Below are 18,376 nucleotides of genomic sequence, written 5' to 3'. Positions count from 1 at the left end.
GTAGCAGTTGGGTGGAGAGTTCTGTATAAGTCAATGAGGTCAAGTTGGTTGATTGTAGCAATTAGGTTTTCTGTGTCTCTATTGAGCTTTTTACTGGATGTCCTGTCCTTCTCTGAAAGTGGTGTGTTGAATTCTCCTAGTATAATTGTGGAGGTGTCTATCTCACTTTTCAGTTCTGTTAAAATTTGTTTTATGTATCTTGTAGCCCTGTCATTGGGTGCATAAATAAATAATATGGTTATATCTTCCTGGTCAATTGTCCCTTTAATCATTATGTAGTGTCCTTCTTTATCCTTTGTGGTGGATTTACTTTAAAGTCTATTTTGTCAGAAATTAATATTGCTACTCCTGCTCTTTTTTGCTTATTGTTTGCTTGATATATATTTTTCCATCGTTTGAGTTTTAGTTTGTTTGTGTCTCTAAGTCTAAGGTGTGTCTCTTGTAGGCAGCATATAGACGGATCGTGTTCCTTTATCCAGTCTGAGACTCTCTGTCTCTTTATTGGTGGGTTTACTCCATTTACATTCAGCGTAATTATAGATAAGTATGTGTTTAGTGCTATCATTTTGATGCCTTTTTATGCGTGTTGTTGACAATTTCATTTTTCCACTTACTTTTTTGTGCTGAGGCGTTTTTCTTTGTAAATTGTGTGTTCCTCATTTTCATAGTATTTGACTTTATGTTTGCTGAGTCGTTACGTTTTTCTTGGTTTTTATTTTGAGTTATGGAGTTGTTATACCTCTTTGTGGTTACCTTAATATTAACCCCTATTTTTCTAAGTAAAAACCTAACTTGTATTGTCCTATATCGCCTTGTATCCCTCTCCATATGGCAGTTCTATGCCACCTGTATTTAGTCCCTCTTTTTGATTATTGTAATCTTTTACATATTGACTTCAATGATTCCCTGTTTTGAGAGTTTTTTTCTTTTTAAAATTAATCTTAATTTGTTTTTATGATTTCCCTATTTGAGTTGATATCAGGATGTTCTGTTCTGTGACCTTGTGTTGTGCTGGTATCTGATATTATTGGTTTTCTGACCAAACAATTTCCTTTAGTATTTCTTGTAGCTTTGGTTTGGTTTTTGCAAATTCTCTAAGCTTGTGTTTATCTGTAAATGTTTTAATTTCGCCTTCATATTTTAGAGAGAGTTTTGCTGGATATGTGATCCTTGGCTGGCAGTTTTTCTCCTTCAGTGTTCTATATATGTCATCCCATTGCCTTCTTGCCTGCATGGTTTCTGCTGAGTAGTCTGAACTTATTCTTATTGATTCTCCATTGTAGGAGACCTTTGTTTTATCCCTGGCTGCTTTTAAAATTTTCTCTTTATCTTTGGTTTTGGCAAGTTTGATGATAATATGTCTTGGTGATTTTCTTTTTGGATCAATCTTAAATGGGGTTCGATGAGCATCTTGGATAGATATCCTTTCGTCTTTCATGATGTCAGGGAAGTTTTCTGCCAACAGATCTTCAACTGTTCTCTCTGTGTTTTCTGATATCGCTCCCTGTTCTGGGACTCCAACCACACGCAAGTTATTCTTCTTGATAGAGTCCCACATGATTCCTAGGGTTTCTTCATTTTTTTTCAATTCTTTTATCCGATTTTTTTTCAGCTATGTTGGTGTCAATTTCCTGGTCCTCCAGATTTCCCACTCTGCATTCCAACTGCTCGAGTCTGCTCCTCTGACTTCCTATTGCGTTGTCTAATTCTGTAATTTTATTGTTAATCTTTTGGATTTCTGAATGCTGTCTCTCTATGGATTCTTGCAACTTATTAATTTTTCCACTATGTTCTTGAATAATCTTTTTGAGTTCTTCAACTGTTTTATCAGTGTGTTCCTTGGCTTTTTCTGTAGATTACCTTATTTCATTTCTGAGGTCATCCCTGATGTCTTGAAGCATTCTGTAAATTAGTTTTTTATATTCTGCATCTGGCAATTCCAGGATTGTATCTTCATTTGGGAAAGATTTTGATTATTTAGTTCGGGGAGTTTTAGAAGCAATCATGGTCTGCTTCTTTATGTGGTTTGATATCGACTGCTGTCTCCGAGCCATCACTAAGATATTGTAGTGATTTATTCTATATTTGGTCACTGAGTCTTATCTTGTTTTGTTTTCTTTCAATATACGTAGATGGGGTACTAGATTGCGCTGTCTTGATTGTTGTAGTCCTTGAATCACTTATGTCCTATTACCTGCTGGTTTGGGCTGTTACCAGATATATAAGTCTAAGTGTCCATTCACTATTCTTGAGTAGAATCTGATTTTGTGTCACCAGGTGTGTGGTGCAGACTGTCACCTATCCACCTAGAGAAGTAGTGGTGGTAGTTGTGTGCACCAGATTCTATTAGCAGCAGGGGTTCACACTCTGGGGGGGGCAGGATGCTGACAGGCTTCCCCCAAGTGTCAGTGAGATAGGATTATCTCTATTCCTAAAGCACTTTGGTGGGTGGGCTCTGCAGCTGTACCTTAGGCCGCCAATGCAAGTACCTCTACAGATTGGTAGGTGTCACCCTCCTTAGACCCCTAAGTCCAGAGGCTAGGTGGTCTGGGGGGAGCTTCAGCCCTCAGTTCCCTGTTGTGGGTCAGTGTGGGCTCTGTTGAATATGCAGAGATATCAGACCTGGGAAATTTGTCTTTCCAGTAAATCCACTAAAACAATTACAGTCAGATCCCTATCAGAAATGTCGTTGCATTATAATAGCCACCTTGTTCTCTGTAGGGATGAAAGCCCGAGATATGGATCACATATGCTTGGCTGGAGCTGGTTCTGTGTTTTTAGTCCAATTAGGAAAGGATTTTTGGTCCCTGGGTTTTTTGTAGCTGCTTCTCTCAGGCCAGGAGAATGGGTTAGGAAAAGAGCAAAAAAAAAAAGAAAGGAAAGAAAAAAAAAATGCAGCCCAGTTCTCTTTCTGGCTCAGGATATTCCAATGTTAATGAAGCCGCCTGGGAAGGGGAGGGGAGGGTTCAGATGAACAGGAGAGAGTAGCACCCCAGAATATAGACAAAGTTACTTATCTTGCTTGGGATGACTGTTATATCTGAGATTCCCGAGGGGCGCCTTGACTGTGTGCCCTGGCTGGGTAGAGATTTGCCCCCGAGGGTCAGGCCTGCGTCCTGTGCTTGTGCTGTCTCAGAAGCCGTGGTTAGTTCCTCCGCTCCCAGTCCAAAGCCCAGCGCCAAGGTTCCCCGGCTGGGATGCCGCACTCCTGGCTCCAAAACCAGTCACTGCCTCCCGGTGACTTCTCCTCCTGTCAGCCATGTTGCTGTGCTGCCTGCGTGCACTGGCTGGGCTTCCCCCGAGGTCAGTTCAGGGGGCTGGGGCTGCGCCCCGTGTTTGCGCCGTCTCAGGATGCTGTGCTCAGCTCTTCTGTGCCCAGTCCAAAGCCCAGCGCCAAGGTTTCCTGACTGGGATGCTGGCTCCAGGCTCCGAAAACAGTCGGTACTTCCCTGTGGTTGTTCATTCTCAGTCTCTGTCACTCAGGTCAACTCTTTAGATCTGTGTTTGATGGTCAGGGTTCGTAGATTGTCATGTATGTGATCGATTCACTTGTTTTTCCGAGTCTTTGTTGCAAGAGGGATCCAAGGTAGCTTCTACCTAGTCAGCATCTTGGCCCCACCTCTGATTGACTTTTTCTAAGCTGTGTCCACCCTCTCCTGAGGGCAGTGAGTATGGTTTTTTTTTTTAAATAATTTTTATTGTGCTTTAAGTGAAAGTTTACAAATCTAGTCTGTCTCTCACACCTGATCCAAGAAGCTCACTCCTCACCTGCATCCCTCTCCAACCCATTGTCCAGTCCAATCCATGTCTGAAGAGTTGGCTTCGGGAATGGCTCCTGTCCCGGACCAACGGAAGGTCTGGGGGCCATGACCACCAGGGTCCTTCTAGTCTCAGTCAGACCATTAAGTCTGGTCTTTTTATGAGAATTTGGAGTCTGCATCCCACTGCTCTCCTGCTCCCTCAGGGGTTCTCTGTTGTGTTCCCTGTCAGGGCAGTCATTGGTTGTAGCCAGGCACCATCTAGTTCTTCTGGTCTCAGGATGATGTAGTCTCTGGTTCACGTGGTCCTTTCTGTCTCTTGGGCTTGTAATCGCCTTGTGCCCTTGGTGTTCTTCATTCTCCTTTGATCCAGGTGGGTTGAGACCAATCGATGCATCTTAGATGGCTGCTTGCTAGCATTTAAGACCCCAGACGCCACTCTTCAAAGTGGGGTGCAGAATGCTTTCTTAATAGATTTTATTATGCCAATTGACTTAGATGCCCCTGAAACCATGGTCCCCAGACCCCTGCCCCTGCTACGCTGGCCTTTGAAGCATTCAGTGTATTCAGGAAACGGCTTTTGGTTTAGTCCAATTGTGCTGACCTACCCTGTATTGTGTGCCGTCTTTCCCTTCACCTAAAGTAGTTCTTATCTACTATCTAATTAGTGAATGCCCCTCCCCATCCACCCTCCCTCCCCCCTCTCGTAGCCACAAAAGAATGTTTTCTTCTCAGTTTAAACTATTTCTCAAGCTCTTATAATAGTGGTCTTATACAATGTTTGTCCTTTTGCAACTGACTAATTCACTCAGCATAATGCTTCCAGGTTCCTCCATGTTATGAAATGTTTCACAGATTCCTTACTGTTCTTTATCGATGCGTAGTATTCCATTGTGTGAATATATCATAATTTATCCATTCATCCATTGATGGGTACCTTGGTTGCTTCCATCTTTTTGCTATGGTAAACAGTGCTGCAATAAACATTGGTGTGCATATATCTGTTCATGTAAAGGCTCTTATTCCTCTAGGATATGTTCCAAGGAGTGGGATTGCTGGATCGCATAGTAGTTCTATTTCTAGCTTTTTAAGGAAGCGCCAAATCGATTTCCAAAGTGGTTGTACCATTTCACGTTCCCAGCTGCAGTGTATAAGTGTTCCAATCTCTCCACAGCCTCTCCAACATTTATTATTTTGTGTTTTTTGGATTAATGCCAGCCTTGTTGGAGTGAGATGAAATCTCATAGTAGCTTTGATCTGCGTTTCTCTAATGGCTAATGATCGTGAACATTTCCTCATATATCTGTAAGCTACCTGAATGTCTTCTTTAGTGAAGTGTCTATTCATATCTTTTGCCCATTTTTTAATTGGGTTATTTGTCTTTTTGTAGTTGAGTTTTTGCAGTATCATGTAGATTTTAGAGATCAGGCACTGATCAGAAATGTCATAGCTTAAAACTTTTTCCTAGTCTGTAGGTAGTCTTTTTACTCTTTTGGTGAAGTCTTTGGATGAGCATAGGTGTTTGATTTTTTGGAGCTCCCAGTTATCTAGTTTTTCTTCTACATTCTTTATAATGTTTTATATACTGTTTATGCCATGTATTAGGGCTCCTAACGTTGTCCCTATTTTTTCTTCCATGATCTTTATCATTTTAGATTTTATATTTAGGTCTTTGATCCATTTTGAGTTAGTTTTTGTGCATGGAGTGAGGTATGGGTCTTGTTTCAATTTTTTGCAGATGGATATCCAGTTATGCCAGCACCATTTGTTAAAAAGAGTGTCTTTTCCCCCATTTAACTGTTTTGGGGCCTTTCTCAAATATCACCTGCTCATATGTGGATGGATTTATGTCTGGATTCTCAGTCCTGTTCCATTGGTCCATGTATCTGTTGTTGTACCAGTACCAGTCTGTTTTGACTACTGTGGCGGTATAATAGGTTCTAAAATCAGATAAAGTAAGGCCTCCCACTTTATTCTTCTTTTTCAGTAATGCCTTATTTATCCAGGGCCTCTTTCCCTTCCATATGAAGTTGCTGATTTGTTTCTCCATCTCATTAAAGAATGTCCTTGGGATTTGGATCGGAGTTGCATTAAATGTATAGATCGCTTTTGGTAGAATAGACATTTTTATAATGTTAAGTCTTCCTATCCATGAGCAAGGTATGTTCTTCCACTTATGTAAGTCTCTTTTGGTTTCTTGCAGAAGTGTTTTGTAGTTTTCTTTGTATAAGTCTTTTACATCTCTTGCAAGATTTATTCCTAAGTATTTTATCTTCTTGGGGACCACTGTAAATCACATTGATTTGGTGATTTCCTCTTCGATGTTCTTTTTTTTTTTGGTGTAGAGGAATCCAACTGACTTTTGTATGTTTATCTTGTATTCCGATACTCTGCTGAACTGTTCTATTAGTTTCAATAGTTTTCTGGAGGATTCCTTAGGGTTTTCTGTGTATAAAATCAAGTCATCTGCAAATAGAAAAAATAGAGATCCTTTTAATTCTTCCTTGCCAGTCTGGATGCCCTTTATTTCTTTATCTAGCCTACTTGCTCTGGCTAGGACTTCCAGCACAATGTTGAATAAGAGTGGCAATAAAGGGCATCTTTGTCTGGTTCCTGATCTCAATGGGAATGTTTTCAGGCTCTCTCCATTTAGGGTGATGTTGGCTGTTGGCTTTGTATAAATGCCGTTTATTATGTTGAGGAATTTTCCTTCTATTCCTACCTTGGTGAGAGTTTTTATCACGAATGAGTGTTGAACTTTGTCAAATGCCTTTTCTGCATCAATTGATAAAATCATGTGATTCTTGTCTTTTGTTTTATTTATGTGGTGGATTACATTAATTGTTTTTCTAATGTTGAACCATCCCTGCATACCTGGTATGAATCCCACATGGTCATGGTGAATTATTTTTTTGATATGTTGTTGAATTCTATTGGCTAGAATTTTGTTGAGGATTTTTTCATGAGGGATATAGGTCTATAATTTTCTTTTCTTGTGGTGTCTTTACCTGGTTTTGGTATCAGGGATATGGTGGCTTCATAGAAAGAGTTTTGTAGTATTCCGTCCTTTTCTATGCTCTGAGATACCTTTAGTAGTAGTGGTGTTAACTCTTCTCTGAAAGTTTGGTAGAACTCTGCAGTGAAGCCATCTGGACCAGGGTTTTTATTTGTTGGGAGTTTTTTGATTACCTTTTCAATCTCTTCTTTTGTTATGGGTCTATTTAGTTGTTCTACCTCTGTTTGTGTTAGTTTAGGTAGGTAGTGTGTTTCTAGGAACTCACCCATTTCTTCTAGGTTTTCAAATTTGTTTGAGTATAGTAATCTGATATGATTCTTTTAATTTCAGTTGGGTCTGTTGTAATATCGCCCATCTCATTTCTTATTCGGGTTATTTGCTTCCTCTCCTGTTTTTCTTTTGTCAGTTTGGCCAGTGGTTTATCAATTTTGTTGATTTTTTCAAAGAAGTAGCTTTTCGTCTTGTTAAGTCTTTCAGTTGTTTTTCTGTTTTCTATTTCATTTAGTTCAGCTCTAATTTTTATTATTTGTTTTCTTCTGACGCCTGTGGGTTTCTTTTGTTGCTCTCTTTCTATTCGTTCAAGTTGTAGGGATAATTCTTTGATTTTGGCCCTTTCTTCTTTTTGGATGTGTGCATTTATTGATATCAGTTGACCTCTGAGCACTGCTTTTGCTGTGTCCCAAAGGTTCTGATAGGAAGTGTTTTCATTCTCATTGCATTCCAAGTGTTTGATTTCTTTTCCGTGCTTTTCCTGTTATTGATTTCCACTTTTATGGCCTTATGGTCAGAGAAGATGCTTTGTAATATTTCAATGTTTTGGGTTCTGCTAAGGCTTGCCTTATGACCTAATATGTGGTCTATTCTATAGAAAGTTCCACGTGCACTAGAAAAGAAAGTATAGTTGATTGCTATTGGGTGGCATGTTCTATATATGTCTACAAGGTCAAGTTGGTTGATTATGGCACTTAGATCTTCCTTGTCTTTATTGAGCTTCTTTCTGGATGTCCTGTCCTTCACCGAAAGTGGTGTGTTGAAGTCTCCTACTATTATTGTGGACCTGTCTATCTCCCTTTTCAATGCTGATAGAGTTTGTTTTATGTATCTTACAGCCCTGTCATTGGGTGCATAAATATTTAATATGGGTATATCTTCTTGGTGTATTGTCCCTTTAATCATTATATAGTGTCCTTCCTCATCCTTTCTGATGGATTTAAATTTAAAGTCTATTCTGTCTGAAATTAATATTGCCGCTGCTGCTCTTTTTTGCTTATTGTTTGCTTGATATATTTTTTTCTATCCTTTGAGTTTTAGTTTGTTTGAGTCTCTAAGTCTAAGGTGTGACTCTCATAGGCAGCATATAGACGGATCTTGTTTTTTAATCCATTCTGCCACTCTCTGTCTCTTTATTGGTGCATTTAGTCCATTTACATTCTGGGTAATTATGGATAGGTATGAATTTAGTGCTATCATTTTGATGTCTTTTTTTGTGTGTTGTTGACAGTTTCTTTTTCCCACTTGATTTTACGTCCTGAGTAGATTTTCTTTATATATTGTCCTTTCCTCATATTTGTTGTTGTTGATTTTGTTTCTGCTGAGTCTGTATTTTTCCGTTGTATTTTATTTTGATGAGTAGGATAGTTCGTCTCCTTTGTGGTTACCTTATTGTTTACCCCTATTTTTCTAAATTTAAAACTAACTTTTATTTCTTTGTATCGCCATATCTTCCTCTCCATATGGAAGGTGTATGATTACATTTCTTAGTCCCTCTTTATTATTTTAATGTTGTTTTCTTTTATATAATAACATTGCTGTTACCCTGTTTTGGGCTTTTTTTTTTTTTTTTTTTAAGTAATGTTGCTTTGTGTTTTTGGATTTCCCTGTCTGGGTTGACTTCTGGCTGCTCTGCCCAGTGTTCTAGTTTTGGGTTGATACCTGATATTGATTTTCCAGCCAAAGAACTCCCTTTAGTATTTCTTGTAGTTTTGGTTTGGTTTTTACAAATTCTCTAAACTTGTGTTTATCTGGAAATGTCTTAATTTCACCTTCATATTTAAGACACAGTTTTGCTGGACATATGATTCTTGGCAGGCAATTTTTTTCCTTCAAATTTTTAAATATGTCATCCCATTGCCTTCTTGCCTGCATGGTTTCTGCTGAGTAATCCGAGCTTATTCTTATTGGCTGTCCTTTGTAGGTGACTTTTCTTTTACCCTTTGCTGCTCTTATAATTCTCTTTATCTTTGGTTTTAGCAAGTTTGATTATAATATGTCTTGGTGACTTTCTTTTGAGATCTACCTTATGTGAAGTTCGATGAGCATCTTGGATAGATATCTTCTCATTTTTCACAATATCAGGGAAGTTTTCTGCCAACAAATCTTCAACAATTTTCTCTGTATTTTCTGTTATCCCTCCCTGTTCTGGTACTCCAATCACTCGTAGGTTATTTCTTTTGATAGAGTCCCACATCATTCGTAAGGTTTCTTCATTTTTTAAAAATTCTTTTATCTGATTTTTCTTCAAATATATTAGTGCCAAGTGATTTATCTCCGAGTTCAGAAATTCTAGCTTCTACTTGCTCAATTCTGCTCCTCTGACTTTCTCTGGAGTTGTCTAATTCTGTAATTTTATTGTTAATCTTCTGCATTTCTGATTGTTGTCTGCCTATGGATTTTTCCAGCTTATTAAACTTTTCATTATGTTCCTGAATAATCTTTCTTATTTCTTCAGTTGCTTTATCTGTGTGTTCCTTGGCTTGTTCTGCGTATTGCCTCATTTTTTCCTGATGTCTTGAAGGGTTCTGTATATTAAGCTTTTGTATTCTGCACCTAGTAATTCCAGGAATGCACTTTCATCTAGAAGATCCCTGGATTTTTTGTTTTGAGAGCCTGTTGCGGTGACCATGGTCTGCTTCTTTATGTGACTTGATATTGACTGTTGTCTCTGAGCCATCTATAAGTTATTGTATTAGTTTATGCTTGCTTACTGTGTCATAGCTGCTTGCTTTGTTTTGTTTTGGTATACCCCTATGGGTTGCTTGAGTGAGCTAGCTTGATCATTTTCACCTTTGGAGCTCTGGTGTCCTGTCCCCAGCTGGCTGGAGCTGTTATCAGGTATATCGGTTTAGGAGTCCATTCAGTTTTCTTGTATGAATTCAGCTCAGGTTTCCAGGTAGCTGATCATCATGTGTGTGGTACAGGCTCTGTCCTACAGTCTTAGAGGGTCAGGGGTGATTGGCATATATACTCGTATCTGATTGCAACAGGGGGTCATGCTCTGAACAAGGTAGGGGGCTGACAACCGACCCCCACATGTCTCTGAGGAAAACACGTCTCTGTTCCCTAGAGCATGCTGGTGGGTGGGTTCTGCAGAGGGACGATGGGCACCCAAAGTTTTTGGTTGTAAGGACTGGGAGGTACCAGTTATCTTTGGACCCCTGTCGCAGGTGGCTGGATGACCTGAGTGGAGCTACCAGTCCTTAGGTCCCTGATGTGGGTAGGTGAGGACCTTGTTTAATAGGCAAAGCAATGTCAAACATCAAACACCCACCTCTCCACCGCACCGCTGAAATGGTTGGAGTTTGCCAACAAGGGCCTATTCTCCCGAAATAGGCCCACACAGGTCCATGCAGAAGGGAAAGTTGCTCAAGGTCCACAGACGGTTTATGCCTTGACAGGAGCTGCTTCTGTCCTGAGCTCCTCTGGTTAATGGGGCTAGCAAATTATCTTTTCCCCCAGTTGCAAATTTTTTCCCTCCCCAAGCCCGGGAGGAAGGCTCTAGATGCTCACCAGGGTCTATCTCTGGCCCAGGGATTCAGCTGCTGAGGCAGGCTTGGGTGTGGGGGTGGGGGGGTGCAGTAAAATATATGCAAGTACTTAGCTTTTGCTGAGAGTGCCGTTCTCCTCAGGTTCCGGAGGTGTGCGTGGGCTGTGTGGCTGGCTGCTTCTCCCTGAGGAGACTACGGCCAAACGCTAGTACCAGCCTGCCGCTGCCACTCCAGGAATGGTGCCTGAGGGCTCCCTTTGATTCAGGTCTGGTAACTCCTCTCCACTTCTAAACAGTCTCTTCCTCCCCCTGCCCCTCAGTTCATTGTCTAAGCTTGCCTTTGATGCTCAGGGCTCCCAGCTTGTCGAAAATATACTCATTTCACTTCTTTTTTCAGGTCTTTGTTGTAAAGAGGGCTCCCTGGAAGCGTCTGTCTAGTCCACCATCTTCGCTCCACCCTCGAGTATGGGTTTTAATTGACTGCTTGCAATGAAAGGAAACGGTAGGGAGACAAGGAAGTGGGGGATTAAGGGAAAACACCTTGTTAATTTTGTCAAACGATTATGTTACATAATTAAAGTAACAAAGAAAGGCAAACAGGGCCACTAGTGTTAAGGAAGCTTCTTTGGATGGATCTTTGCCATCTTTCTTTTTAAATGTCACTGTCTCTGACCTGAGTCTCCTCCTCTATCTCATCTTGCAAAAGAAAATTCCTGGTGCTCATTCTCCGTTTTTCATGAAATGAAAGAAAGATCTGGATTGGCGGGCTGAGCCTGTAGTTAGGCATTTGAAGGACTTGGCAGGGATAGGAAATGGTTATCTGGAAATCCCACGAGAAATGGAATCCAGGAAATTTAGGAGTCTAAAGAAAGAAGCCACAGTACCACAAGAACAAGACTTACATTCCAGCCTTGAAAAAGGAGGAATAAAACTTTTATGGCTACAGGTATGAAGGCTGGGTTTTGCAGACTGAGGACATCCAGGGATTCCCGGTGTTCATATTCAGTCTTCTCCCTTCATTTTTAGACACATGTGATGGCTGCTGTAGACATTTCCCAAGTGCTGATACGTCATGAGGCCTTCCCACATCCCCAAATTGTGATTGTCACTAGAGCACTAGAAATGAGCAATTTATGGAACCTTTTTTTTCTTCTTCTTCTTTCCTACAAAGAAATGAAGGTTTTATTGTTACTGGAATAAGGTTCTTGCCTCTCACTGGTCAAGAATGAGCAGGTAAGACACATAGAGTTTTCCACATGAGCAACGCTTTATTGAAGAGGCTTGCAAGCAGAGATGAGGTGGGCATAGAGCAATGCTTACCCTCGTCTCACAGAACAAAAGACGAGCCTGAGTTTCTAAAAGTATTGGGTGGGAAAAGATTCATGTTTATTCACAGGCACAGGCGGGGATATGTTAACTAAGGTGGTGTGCCCAGCAGCTTTCCAAGATGGCTTCTGTCCTGGAGGCCTCTGGGATTATTATAGGGTGTCATGCCTGCGCAGTCTCTCACTCCCCGGGTTCAATTACCCGGCTGGGGCTGCAGCCCCTCACTGCCCCTGGTGCAAGATCATACAGTGGTCACACGTGGATGTTCTGCATGTGTCCCTGGGGTTGGTTTTCTCCAGCAGCTTCTGAAAGGCAACTTTACAGAAGTTTGTGGGCTACTTTTAGATACCCTGCCACATTGTTCTGGGAAATGGCTTTGTTTCTGCGCCCTGGTCCATTTCTTGTTATTTTGCTTGCAGATTTGGGGGCCCCTCTGTTCACTGTCTTACTAAGTCTCTAGGCTCTACACTCAACCCCCATGACCTCCCTGATAGTATAGTCTATTTCTCTTTTACTTGCTTCTCCTCTAACCACACCAGTCTTTTTCTTATTCCTCAGACAGGCACCCTCCGATCTCAGGGCCTTTCCTCCCTGTCTTATTATTAGGTTGGTAAAGTGTTTTTCACTTCCATGTTGACGAAAAGCATACTTTTCAGTGGGTGTAAGGTGGAGTTGAAGTATTTGCAAGGTATGGACTTTCTCTGCATTTCAGTTTATTCACATGGGACATGGGGATGCCAATAGAAGCAACTCCCCAGGTTTATGAGAATTCCAGGATATAAGGCATTAATTATAAAGTACAAGCTCAGGGACTGACTCTAATTGGGTGCTTAGTAAAGGCTAAATTTTGTTGTTATTTTTCAAGTGAGTTCCTCCTCCCCTGCAACCTTGCAGCTCCCAAGACTGCAATGCTTGCTTCAACAATAGCAACGAAAAATGCCAAACAGGCCATTAATTACCCAGTGCTGGAAACTCCAAATGCTGAAGTAGCAAGCACCAGATTGTATTGTTTTATAGAATTTCTGCTAACTAAATTTCTTTATGTAACTGTGGTGAGAGTTCTTTGTCCCATATCCAGCTAGGTCTCAAGCCGGGAGGAAAAGGAGAGTATGGGAACATTCAGCTAAGAACTATTTCATCAAAAATTTACCTTGGGAAAAGTAAGGAAACAAATGTCATGGGTCAATGTGTGTGAAGTCAGTGTCTCCTCCACTGTGGGTGGCCTTGTGTATATTGGCTTAGTCTCTTTGGAGGATAATTTGGCAATATCGTCCAACTTTTCTGCATGCATAGCCTTTATATTTCTATGTATAGGCATCTATTCTGGGGACATACTGACATGTAAACAAAGAGGCATATACAAAGATGGTCATTATAGCATTGTTTGTGATAGCAAAAATATATATATATAGTCATTGGAGTTTGATTAAATAAACTATGGGACGTTCATACAATGGAAATCTAGGTAGCAGTTGTTAAAAAAAGAGAGAGAGATTGATTTGGAAATCTCTCCAAGACACAATATTAAGTGAATAAAGCAAAGAAATACCTACAGTATAACTTCACTGTGTCTGTACAGATTCTGAGATGCTAGGTGTGAGCTGGCTACCTGGGGTGGTATCTGAGCCTGTTCACATGGCTTGCTTAGTATTTCACTGCTTGTAGGGTGGCTTTTACAGGCCTTTCCACAGGTGGTCATGGCGGCGCTGTCCCAGCTCTGATCACCAAGGACAAGGCAGGCTTTCTATTCACTGTGTTTTGCAGTGGCCATTGGAGTTTCAACTCTTTCTCTGAGATTCTGTAACTGGGCTAGGTACTAGGGCAAGCTTCCAGCTCAGGCCCTTACTGAACAATCAGCACTATTCGCTTGCAGTTTGGCTCACTCTGGAGTTCACAAAGACAGCTGTCTCTCTTAGAACCTCTTGGTACAGAGCCTGAGCAGAGTAATTCAGTGACCACCAACCATAAAGATGGATTCTATCTCTCAACACTTAAGGGCCCTGGCCAGCCCTTTGAGTTGCATCTTCTTGGGTGAATGACTTCATTACCTAAGTTACTACCTTTGTGTTAAGAGGTGGCCATCGGCGTTTTACACCTGCCAAGAGATCTCTGTCCTGGGGGCTGACCAACCAATGACTCCAAAGTATACATTCACCATCTCTTCCAGAATTACTTCAAATCCTTCCAGAACTGGAATTCCAGGACTCCCAAGATGGTCCCTTACAAAAGGCATCTGACTCCATAGATTATGCTCCCACTCTGAGATCCTAATTTACACCAAGAAAATCCTTTTGTTTGGCCATGATTCCTAAAGGTACCAGGAAAACAAATGATTTAGCAAGTTGTGCTTTAGAGATGAACAAAGTCCTAAAAGGTGTTCCTGAATGTCTCATGTCGGGTACTTGCATCTTCCATGAACAATACCCTACTCAGAGGGAAAGCAGCTCTGAAATAGAACAAAGCAACTTGTGGGCACTGCCTAGATAGCTTATCATTTTTATTAAATCATCCCTGCTGTACTGTCTCTTGCCCCACCCTCCCTTCCAGGAACACTGAAATTATAAATTGGAGCTGAGCTTGCTGTGTACACCACATCAAAGGCCAGCATGAAGACAGGCATGATTTTAGTTCTGGTGATTTTCAGCACCCTGGGGATGGAGATGGCTTGTGCTAAGAGACTTCCTTCCAGAGAAGAGTGTGCTGAGGGCATCCTACCTGAAAGCAGGAATAGCTGAGTCTCCCTTGCACCTGGGGATGATTTGCCATAGAAGCAGGCAGTGTTTCCACTGCAGAGTAGAGATTTGGCATTGATCAAACCCATTTCCTTTAACCTTCAGGTGTGGTCAGGCTGCATGTCACATTTTCCTTATTTGATTGATTTGGGTCTGGTTAGATGTTGGGCTTAAAGAGTAGAGTCTGTCCTTTAAGCTGGGAGACATACCCCGGATGCGGGACTCGATGGGGGAGTAAATCCGGAATGAACCCAGGCATGTGTGATAGACAGCTGTCAGTGATCAGGGATAATAATGTGACCCTTACACTCCTTTTCAAAATGTGGGACTGAAGCCTTGGCATAACTAATGCCACGATGAACCTATAATTTTTTTTTTCTTTTTGCCTGTCTTCTCCCTTCTGCATACCTTTGTTAATGACTTCATTTTTCTTTGTCCAGCCACCTGTGACTTACAACCCCCCACAGGAAGATTAGGGCCCAGATGTCTGGCATGAGTATCTTTAGCCTGATAAGGGGATGTCCGGCATGTATCTCTTTAGTCTGAGAAAGAGTCTGTTATAATTCTCTTGTAATGAATAACTCATCAGGACATGCCATCTGCCAGCTACAAAGACACTTCTAACCTTTGTAAAAATCATATATAAGCTCTAAAGTAAAAATGCCTTTTGGGACTCCATGGAGACAGCCTGTGTTGCTGTTGGATTTTCCTTTGGTGGACACCTCCTAAATAAACTTTCTCGCTCTTTCTGACTTGGAGTATGTTTCATTGGCTCAACTTCTCCAGGGCACCGACCCTAATCAGGCAACAATATCTTCTTAGGAAGATGTAGAAAGGAGGTTTTTGCTTGCTGGGACTCCACAGAATTTTGGAACAGGGAAAATTTTCTCGCAAGGGCCAGACTGTGAATATAAGGCTTAAGAGCGAGAGGGGAGCTGACAAGGCTGAAGGAAGATCTCAGGGGCATGAAGAAAGAAATAGAAGAGGCTGGAGACCTGCCAGATATGAGGGCTTCAGACCTCCAGCACCAGTTCTCCTCCCTGTCTTAGTAACTGTTCTAGGCTGCAAAAAGACCATTGTATCTTTCAGGAAAACAAAGACCTGGAGTCTGTCCAAAGGTTGAAAAAGGTGTCTCTGGAATCTGTCTTAATGGGTGCTCAGCAGATGAATCGTGTCCCAGGAGAATGAAATCCTGCAGCAATGGGCGTGGCCAAGTCTGCGAAACTCCTCTTCTCCTAGTAAGTATAAGTAGTTAAGAGCTGTCTAAGGGGGCAGACAAGTCCCCCGTGGACTTTGCTCCAAGAAAAAGGGGCTAGAAGTTAATGGCAGGAGGACTTCTGGTTGCTGTAGCTAAGTCCTTCCCCTAAAAGAGAATCCCAGGGTAGCCCTGATGGGCTTAAATGAGACAATTATCCATGACCCTAGATTCACAGGTCATTATCACCAAAGATTTCTCATCCTCTCCCTTGCCTCCTGCCCCAGAGGGATCAAGCACATCCCTTAACTCTTTCTGGAAAATGGGTGATAGTAGGAGAAGGAGAGGAAGAAAAGTGAACCTCCAATTTATTGAATACCTCCTATGCCAGGCACGCATTATGTTGAAGTTGAGGTAAAAAAATAAACCAAGTCAGGGCACACATTGATAATCATAACCCAATGGAATAAGTATAGATTTCAAATATTTCTGTGGGAGTGAGTCATTAGCTTTGCCTGGGGGATTTGGGAAAGTTGTCAGAGAGTAAACTTTTAAATGGGAGCTTATAAAATGCATACAATTCACCAGATGAAGAGCAGTCAGTCCAGAGCACAGAAAAATGTGGGTCCTCCTTTAGAGATGAGAAGGTGATTATGGTGGTTAGACATAGGAGTGTCTTGGGGGGACTGTAGCAGGTCATACAAGCCAGAGTTCAAAGGACAATGAGCAGTCAGTCAGAGAGATTAATTGGTAAATAGCTGAAGATTTTTAAGCAGAGGAAATTTCATGATTTGATTTGTATTTTAGATGGGTGGCTCTGGTGGCCGTGTGAGAGATTGACTGAACCTTTATTAAGCATGCCTGATGAGCAGCCATGGAAGATTTCTCATGAATCCGTGAATCCCATGCTTGGCTTAACAAGAAGACCCTCTCCACACTTCATTCCTGGATATTCCCAATTATTAGAATTGTAGCCCTAGAAGATGAAGATCTATAATGAGCTTGTGCCCAAAATAAATAGTATCTATGGCATTATTCAGGCGGAATTCTTCTTTCTGTTTAAGAATTTGAATGGACCTTCTGTGGACCAGCAGTACCATGTGTGTTCACTGCAGTGAACCCCATGAATGCAAGGCACTTTTGACACCAATAGATCAGAGACAAGATCCTTCCGTCTAATTCCTTCTTTGCTTCCTTGTGTATATCTCCAGACAGGGCAAAGACCATAAGAATATTTTCTTGGGTGTTCTATGAACATAATTTTTGTCAAGCAAATAAAGTTAAAAGGCCAAGCAGCACACAGCTGTCCCATTGGAGTAGCCTTTGTTGAGGGGAGACTTAGAAGGAACAGAGCAGGTGTGGGGATACCCCATTCCAACCTCTAGTAGGACTGGATGCCCAACTCCAGGAGAGTGACCTTGACACTTTGGTGGTGGGGCTTCAAGTGGCATTGGTAGAGATGTTCCAGCTTCTGCTCTGGAGTTATTAGAGTCAGGATACAACAGGATACAATACGTGGAGGAACTTTGGCTTCAGCTTTATTCGATCATCTCAGCATTGATGATAGGGAAGCATCACCTCTCCTCTGGCCTGAAGAGTGGATTGAGGTCCAAACCCTTCCCTGGGTTGATCACCTGAAACTCTCCTGAAAGAGGCTAGCATGCAAAGGATCAGTCATGAACAAGTTAACCCATACTTCTCAGGTAAAAATACAATGAGGAAAAATGTGATGTGAGCCTCTGTATTAGGGTTGACTTGTGGGATGTCAGATTCTGAGCTCCAGGATGGAGTCTTTGACTCTGACTTGAGTCAGAGAATAATGCTAAATCTCCTAAAGAAGCCATGATAAAAATGATACTCTGGGTTAAACACTACAAGTTCTATGTCCCAGAGCTCTCTGTTTACTCCTACTACCTCCGTACCAAGATTCCCCCACTTAGCTTGCTGACCTTTGATATCCCATACTTGCTTGTCCTTGTCCCCAACACTGCTCTTTTGAACTTTGGATTTGCTCTCCTTGCTGTCATGCTTTTGCTGGTAGTACACCTATGGATTTATCAGCTTCCAAGCAACATTGTCTCTGATTTAGAAATGTATTTCACAGTATAATATGTGAGAAAACATGCTGATGTTCATAGGATTAACTGTTACTAACATACATTCCATTACCCAGGGTAATTGGCATTTTTGAGAATGTAATGACTTCTTAAAGATTCAGTTGGCTGCCAAGTGGGGAAGATCAGGGTACTGTCTGTTTATGAGGTATAGTTTTCTCCATAGCCAGAATGCACAGATTTAGAAATCAAGGGTGAGGTCATGGTAACATATTTCATAATTTTCTACAATCTCAAAATCCTTGTCTCTAGTTTCCGGACTATGAACTTTGTTGTCGAAGAGGCTTTTTAATTCGAGGGACAATTATGCCCTTCAGGGGCCATTTCAGATTACCATACTATCTGGGCACAGATTAACAAAGAGGGAATCAGTGTTGGCTGAAATGACTGACCTTGATCAGAATGGGGCAAAATGTTTGCTACTACACAGTGTAGGTGAGACCCAAGAGTCTCCCTGGTGCATCCATGTAGA

The 18,376-nt window shown here is 41.4% G+C and overlaps 1 long non-coding RNA gene across 1 annotated transcript in view; it reads left to right on the top strand.

The window, feature by feature from the left end:
* LOC126063046 (uncharacterized) overlaps positions 1-16,684 on the top strand; it is a 49,880-nt gene extending 33,196 nt beyond the window's left edge. Inside the window, exons 3-4 of the long non-coding RNA XR_007514199.1 lie at positions 15,685-15,833; positions 16,598-16,684. This is a non-coding gene — a long non-coding RNA (uncharacterized LOC126063046). The remainder of the gene's footprint in view (positions 1-15,684; positions 15,834-16,597) is intronic.
* The last annotated feature ends 1,692 nt before the right edge of the window (positions 16,685-18,376 follow it).

Source organism: Elephas maximus, chromosome 19, assembly GCF_024166365.1.
Source record: "Elephas maximus indicus isolate mEleMax1 chromosome 19, mEleMax1 primary haplotype, whole genome shotgun sequence".
NCBI classification, from domain to species: Eukaryota; Metazoa; Chordata; class Mammalia; order Proboscidea; family Elephantidae; genus Elephas; species Elephas maximus.
Note: the sequence above shows the minus strand (reverse complement) of the source record. Positions and strands in the feature narration are given on the sequence as shown.